The following is an 8,449-nucleotide window of genomic DNA, read 5'->3' on the forward strand; positions in this document are numbered from 1 at the left end:
CGTTCAAAAGGTTGTATTTATACTTAGATGTTTTTGTCAATCTTTTCCTTTATTTCTTCTGAATGTCGAGTCACAGAAAGGCTTTCCAGCTCCTAGGTCGGAAATTCAGCCAAGCAAGTTTTCTCAGAAAAAATAAATGGGTTCATTTTTTTCCGATGAGACCACCAAACCTATTTGGAGTTTTTGCTGGTATTTTGTGTAGTGTATGGCTTTTCAATTGTCCCAACATCCTTTATTAAGAAGTTCAACTTTCAAGCAACAACCTTTTCTCTTCCTCTTAGTCATCCGCTTGGCATCTGCAAAGCAGCAACCATGCATGAGAGCATCTCCATCCACATTGGCCAGGCTGGTGTCCAGATCAGCAATGCCTGCTGGGAGCTCTACTGCCTAGAATATGGCATCCTGCCCCATGGCCAGAAGCAAATGATAAGACCATTGTGGGGGAGGCGACTCCTTCAACATCTTCTTTAGTGAGACAGGCACTGACAAGTATGTTCCAAAGGCAGTGTTGTAGACCTGAAACCCATGGTACTGATGAAGTTCGCACTGGCACCTACCACCAGGTCTTCCACCCTGAGTGGCTCAACATAAGCAAGGAAGATGTTGCCAATAATTCTTCTCACAGGCACCACTCCATTGGCAAGGAGGTCACTGACCTTGTCTTGGAGCAAATTCAGAAGCTGGCCAACCCCTAGTGCACAGGTCTTCAGGGTGCCTTGGTTTTCCACAGCTTTGGTGGGGGAATCAGTTCTGGCTTCACCTCCTTGCTAATGGACCATCTCTCTGTTGATTATGGCAAGAAGTCCAAGATGGAGTTCTCCATTGACCCAGACCTCCAGATTTCCACAGATGCAATTGAGCCCTACAACTTCATCCTCACTACCCACACCACCCTGGAGCACTCTGATTGTATCTTCGACAAGGCTGTCTACAACATCTGACATAGAAACCTTGATATTGAGTACTGAACATATACTAACCTGAATACGTTGGTAGGTGAAATTATATCCTCCATCACTACTTCCCTCAGATTTGCCCTAAATGTTGATCTGACAGAATTCCAAACCAACCTGGTACCCTTGCCCCACATCCGCTTCCCTCTGGCCACCTATGCCCCCTTCATCTCTCTTGAGAAAGCCTACCATGAATAGCTTTCCATAGCAGAGATCACCAGTGCATGCTTTGAGCCAGCCAACCAGATGGTGAAATGTGATCCTTGACATGGTAAATACATGGCTTGCTGCCTGTTGTACCGTGGCAGTGTGGTTCCCAAAGATGTCAATGCTGTCATTGCCACAATCAAGACCAAGCATACCATCCGGTTTGTGGACTGGTGCCCCACTGGCTTCAAAGTTGGCATTGTCAGTCTCCCACTGTGGTTCTTGGTGGAGACCTACCTAAAGCAGAGCTGTGTAGATGCTGGACAACACCACAGCTATTGCTGAGGCATGAGCTAACCTGGACCACAAGTTCGACCTGATCTATGCCTTTGTCCACTGGTATGTGAGTAAGGGCATAGAGGAAGGAGAGTTTTCTGAGGACCGTGAGGACTTGGCTGCCCTTGAGAAGGATTATGAGGAAGATGGTATGATTTTGTTGAAGGGGAGGGTGAGGAAGGAAAAGAGGAATACTAAAGTATAAAATGTCACAAAGGTGCTGCTCTTACAGAACAGCTTATTCTGTTTTAAAGATTGAAAACTGATCTGATGAGTTAATTTGCATGTAGTTAATTTGCGTACTCTCATATACAATTGCTGGCCTACGCTTTAAAGCATGATGCTTTGTTACAGACCCAAACTGTCTGTTTCTCTGACGAGTCTGAATAACGCATTTTCTGTCTTTAAAAAAAAAAAGTTCAACTTTCCCCATATATTTGAAATACCACCTATATCACACCTTACATAAATTCTTGTGTCTCTTTCTGGACTTTTAATTTTGTCCTATTTGCCTTGCTATTCATTCTTAATACAGTCTTAATATGAAGACAATAGTTATCTATGTTTGTAGGTGAAATGCCACTCTTTACTGATTTGTCTCCTTGCTGTTGTCTTTCTGTGTACATTCTGTTTTATTTTTATTGAAGTCAGATTTTTTATATATGACAAGCAATGAAGACCTGCCGCATTCTAAATACCAATTGGTTGGGGATAGGGAACCGAGATTCCTGAGCCCCTCAATGCCCAAGTGAGGAGACACACGGCTTGTCTCTGCATAGCAATTATTCAACCTTCCCCCAAAGCCTCCTTGATTATTCTGAAAGCTCTTATGATATGCTGTAAGTGAGCTGAGGTTCTCTATTCGCCAGAGATTTTTGATAGGGACACACATACCTGCAGTTGTTCAGGATAGTTCTCCCACTGAGTCTTTTTATAGACACCTTTTCCATCAGGGCTGGTTTTGTAACTTGCCTTTAGAGTTCACCTTGAATTAGCTTCCAATTATGTCATTGGATATGCTAGAAGAAGTCTGTTACTCTAAACCCAAGTAGCAGCTAATCTCTTTCAAACATTCTCTTTCCAACAAATTATATTGTGTACCCTTTTCCAGATTCTTCCTGTTTGGCTGGGCCCCTTCTTGGGGTTGAAATGATGTGGAATTGGACTCCACATATGTCTTTACTTTGCTCTGTGGTCATCATATTAATGACATGCTTGAGAACTGCCAAACAAGTACCCTTAGCCACCCGGAGTCCCACTCCTCCTCCTCCTTTCCCTCCCTCACCTTCTCCCAGCTTTTGTGCTTCATTCATTTCCTCACAACCCCCAGAATTTCAAAGAGATTTGTCAGGAAAGCATTCTTTTAGTTCCACTTGACACTACTTTTTTCAAGGAGCTGTAGTCTAGGTCCCACTGCTTTGGATGATTTGAATAGACAGAGTCAGTTTCTCCAGGTTCTGTCTCATCTTTCGGCTTGTGAAAGTTTCTTTAGCTTCCTGGAAAAGAAACAGACCAGTCACCAAAAGTCTCTAAAGGACAGTGTTAGTTATGCAGACAGAAAGGAGAAACAAACTAAATTTTGATACTGAAAGCGTCTCTGATCCAAGGACACATAGAGAGACACTAAGAAGACCAATTTTCTCTTAAGATAACCTGAGGAGGTCATTTATCAGGATAACGAAAAGCCCCCACCCCAACAAAGGATCAGTTTCTTTCAAACTCAAAGAAACTGAATTCTTCTTGCTTTTTGATAAGCAGCAAGAGAGTTGGCCCTTTCTGCCAAATACTGAGACAGTCCTATTGTCTAACAGGTGATATATCCACCCTCTCAAAGGGGAAGAGAGGATGTCCAGAAAATAGTAGAAAGATGCTCTCCTCCAAGCCCAAACATTTTCAGGTTTTAATAACATAAACAGCATCATCGTTCCATTAAAGCCAAGCTAAACAGTGTCCAGTGCTGCTATGGGTTGAAATCAATTCCCCTCACCCCCACCAATTTATATGTTGAAGCTCTAACACAGGGGTCTCCAACTCCCAGGCCACTGACTGGCTCTGGTCCATGGCCTGTTAGGAACCAGGCCACACAACAGGAGGTGAGTGAGTGAAGCTTCATTTGCATTTGCAGCCACTCTCCAGCACTAGCATCGCCACCTTGGATCCACCTCAGATCATCAGGCATTAGATTCTCATAGGAGCACTGGTTCTTGGTGCCGAAAAGATTGGGGATCATTGCAGTTCAGTCCACTATGACTGATATCCTTAAAAAAAAAGTAAATTGAAAAGCACATGGAAAACATGACCATTTGACAACGGAGGCAGAGAATGAAGTGTTGTAGCTGCAAGTGAAGGAAGGCCAAGGATTGCCAGTAAGCCACCATAAGCTGGAAGAAGGAGGTACGATTCTCCACAAGAGGCTTTAGAGGGAGTGTGACCATGCTACCATGTTGATTTTAGACTTCTGGTCTCCAGAACTGTGAGAAAATAAATTTCTGTTGTTTAATCCACTCCGTTTATGGTACATTTTTATGGCAGTCCTGGTAAACTAATATAACCCCGGAGTTTTATTTCAGGAGGATTTTAAGCCACACAGTTGCTGCCCCAAGGTGCAGACACAAGGGACAACATAATACATAGAAGTAGCCTTTCCTCCCTTTTTGTGAGACACAATTTTTTATTTCCCCAAAGACTCAAGATCGGCTCATATGGAATGAAGTACTATTCCTGAGCCTACATTCCCTTAGTGAAATGGGGTAAGCAGAAAGTACTTTCACACTTGCCAGTAAGGAAAGGTGCTAGCAGACACATGCCCTCTTCTCCAGCCAGGTGGTCTACTGCTTGCCTGTTTTCCCATTTGGAATTATCCTCACCTCTTCCTTCTCTTACTCAAAGCTCCTCCTGTCCCAGAGGCTCAGTTCAAGCTCCTCTCCCTCCACAAAGCCTTTCTCCACTGAACCAGAGTACAGTTACCTCTCCCACCTCTGCATTCCTGTAATGACCTGTGTTTTTCTCACTGGTGTATACAGTGTGTGTTCTTTTACAGGTCATCAAATCCCCCTCATTGTGGCCTGATGAGGAGAGTCTTAAGGGCAGGGATTATGCCTCTGGGCACTTCGTACAGTGTCTTGCACCTTGAGAGAGTCCAGAAAACTCAGTAACAGACAAAGCAGTTCTGAAAGTAGGTCATTAACCACAAACTAAACTAAAGAGGACCCAATGGCCATGAGCTGGAGAGTAATTAATGAGTGTTTCTATTGAAAAAAAATGAACTCAAACAAAAATACTTGGGAGGGAAACATCTAACATGACATTTTTTGCTACAATAAACTTAGAAAAAGCCAGTGACTGGTGAAACCTGACTTCACTCAAATTTTCTGTTTTGTTTGTACTTAGAGTTCCTCCTCTACCTGGCCCAGTGATTATTGTTTTGATTAGTTTTATACTCTTCTCTTTTAAAGTGCCTTGAATTTACAGAATTTTATTGCCAGAAAAGAGCTTAGAGATTTCTCATTCTTTTTGAGGCAGGAAAAAGACAGACCCGGAGCCAGTCGTGAGTGAAAATCCAAATGCTCTGTTTCTTAACTGTGAGATGTTGTATTACTCAACTCCTCGAACTTTGGTTTCCTTATTATAATAATGAGATGGTAAATGTCTTCCAGGCGTGGTTATTAGAAGGATTAACACTATTGAGGGTATTGGCTGAGTACATAAAGAGGGCACTTAAAATAGTAGCTTTTTCAGAGCAACTGGAATACTCGTGCTTGGAATAAGTCAGGCCAATGGTTTCCAGACTCTGTTCCCTGAGCTCTAGAGGTATGGCGATGTGGCCCCGCAGCCACCATGCTGGCAGCTGCTGAAAGCAAGGGAGTTGCCCAATAGGCAACTTCAGGTCCCTAAGCCCTCTTCAACCAGGGTGGCTCCCACTTTTGTCTACTTTATTCATTAGTGTTCTACGTACACCTGCCCTATTTAAACAAAAAAAGTTCAAAAAGTTTAAACTCTTAGAGTAAGACAGTGTTTTTCAGTCTATGCTTACCAAAGCACATCTGTCTTAGTTACTAAAACTAAGGATATATATCATTCAGAACAAAGGCCCCAGTGTCCGAAGAAATACATTTGTTTTCAGTGGCTCATTTGAAAAACTTGTGTCAGTTGGGAAAATTATTGCTGTCCCCCACAGAAGATGCACAGAAAAGTAACTTGCTAAAAAAAAAAAAAAAAAAAAAAAAAAAAAAAAAAAAGTGTATTGAATAAATATCCAATAAATACCTAAACTACATACATCATAATGTTTTGAAAGAATAAATGAGATAAATGCTGGAAAACCTTTGCTATAAAAACATAAGGCATTATTATTATGTTCATGCTGTTCCATCACCTGTATTTAATTTCTACGCTCTTATCTTTACAATACTCCCTGCAACCTGGAGATTAAACCAGAAGCAGGATTGAAGGTCATCCAAACAAAATTCAAACCCATAAAGGTCTCATAACTCTGACTAATTAGAGCAACAATATCTAAGAGGAGATAGAAAAACAGGGTGAATGTCTCATGACAGGGATGATAATGCTATGATTATAACCGTTGCTGCTGCTGGCTGCAATTAATAGATTAGTACCAGGCACCATGCTAAGTACTCAAATCTTCATAACCCCTTACATGGAAGGTATCATTATCCCTAATTTACAATAAGAAAACTGAGGCCCAGAGAGTTTAAGCAATTGCACATTGTTACTTAGTAAGTGGAGTACCTGAGAATCAACCCTAGGTTGTCTGACTCAAAGAAAGAATGTTTAATAACTTTGCTACTCTAATCATTAGGAAGGTGATAATGGACAAGATAATTCTGACTTTTTGACCTGTCATTTTTCATTAGAAGAAAAATTAACATAATTATATTCTCTCTGTTTTAGGGAAATATCAAAATGCTTTATTGATTAAATAAAATATTTTTAGGCCTATAAGTACAATTTTAGTTCAAGAAGGCAGACAAAGTATATGCATTTACCTACCCTTTCTATCAAGATCCTATTGAAATGTCGATAAAGATATATGAAGGATGAATAAGTCTATCGGAATGCCAAAAACAAAAAGCAGAAAATTGGATGACTTAGATAAATTTTGGGGAGTCAGAAGGCAGATGGGATTGTATCACATACCAAAGCAGAGTAATATGCAAGTCAAAGCGTGCAAATGAGAAGGCTTCAGCTTCAGCTAAGATCCTCCTCACCAGGAGAGACTTCCAGCTTGAGGCCTGGGGCAAAGATCAGGGGAGTTAATCACTGAACAGACAAACCACACAACAGCTGGGCCACTTAGGCCCTCCCTCCCCATTCCACATATAGAGCAGCTATTTACTCTCAGCTGAAATATTAAAGACTGCTTTCTGAAGAGAGTAGAAAATCTTCCTGAGAAGCGGAAGGGGCTTGGGTGGAGGCAGAGGTATTGTCTACCTTGAAGGGCTTTAGAGCCTCCATAATAAATATAAATCCCAGCTCTACTCCAAAGTGGAATTCCATCCCCAGATAAAGCCCTTCCCCCTTCAGCAATCGTGATGGTTCTGAACTTTCTGGCTAAATGGAAGCTTGTCTGGGCAAATACATCCACAGAGCTACAATTAGCTGTCCCATTCAGAAAATGGCCTTATGAGTAAACATACCCATTAGTGAAATTCATTCAATTGACCTATATTAATTAATATAGCTCTTCATACATATGGATAGTCAACAAAGAATCACCAGACATTTAAGGAAAATCAACAAGAGGCAAGATATAGACTTCAATAAAGACAGAGTGGCCTTTGAGGACACAGAGAAAGAATAATAAAAGATAACTTGTACAACGTCTAATTATCCTCACAGAGATTTTAAAAGTTATTACATCCTTAAAACAAGTACTGATTGCTATTGGGGCAAAGGGAACAAATTAGAAATAAGAATGAATTATTGGATATTGAAATAATTACCCCCCCCTTTTTTTAAAATTCAATGAAGGAGCCTAATAGTGGAATGGATGTACTTAAAGACCAAATTAGGGACATGGTTGATAAAATGAAGAACATCTTCCAGAAGGGGAGATAAAAAGAAAAAAACGATATGGATAAGAGAAAAAAATTAATCAGTGAAAACAGAAACAAAAGGCTCAGTGTTTATCTAAACAAAGTTATACAAAAAATGGAAGAGAGAACATAATCAGACATAATAAAGAAAAATGCTTTGATGTGGAAATAAAAAAGACTACTCTTCAAACTAAAAAAGCTTAGCTAATGCTAACCATCTGAACGAAATAACATTCAGCTATACTTATGTACAACTGCGGAAATTTTAGAACTTAGGGCTTATGAAAAATCTCAGCATTTTCAAGAGGAAAAAATAAGTTACCTCCAAGGACAAGTGTAAAATTTGCAACAGACTTCACCTAATAACACCAAAAACCAGAAGACAATGGAGTAATGTTTTTAAAATACTGAGGGAGAATAATTTGGAGTCTAGACAATAAAGGCAATCTTAAATATGGCATAATTTTTGAGTAGTTATAGAAAGCAAGAAGTAAGTGATTAGAATATTTTGCTTTGAGGACAAGTTTAAAGAAATTGAACTATATTCATTTTGTTTAAGGACCCAAACATACCAACTGGTTTTATAGTAATTGATTATTCCATTTTCTTATTGCTGTATGATAACAAATCATCCCAGAACTTAATGGCTTAAAATAACAACAATCATTATCTCTCACGGTTTCTGTGGGCAGGAGATTTGGGAGTGGCTCAACTAGATGATTCTGGCTCCAGATAAGCTGGAGGTCCAGGAGGGCCAAAAATGTAGTTCCAATCCAAAGTCTGGCCAAAATGCTTGAGGCCCAAGAAAAGTTGATGTTTCGGTTTGAGTCTGAAAACGGGAAAAAGCTGATGTGTAGTTGGAAGCTGTCAGGCAGGAGGAATTCTCTCTTACTCAGGGGAAGGTCAGCCTTTTTGTTCTATTCAGGCCTTCAACTGATTGGTCAAGGCCCACCAACA

The 8,449-nt window shown here is 40.4% G+C and overlaps 1 pseudogene; it reads left to right on the plus strand.

The window, feature by feature from the left end:
* Positions 1-312: 312 nt before the first annotated feature.
* Positions 313-1,634, plus strand: LOC107497677 (annotated as a pseudogene).
* Positions 1,635-8,449: the final 6,815 nt, after the last annotated feature.

This window comes from Rousettus aegyptiacus, unplaced genomic scaffold (genome assembly GCF_014176215.1).
Source record: "Rousettus aegyptiacus isolate mRouAeg1 unplaced genomic scaffold, mRouAeg1.p scaffold_m13_p_1, whole genome shotgun sequence".
Taxonomy (NCBI): domain Eukaryota; kingdom Metazoa; phylum Chordata; class Mammalia; order Chiroptera; family Pteropodidae; genus Rousettus; species Rousettus aegyptiacus.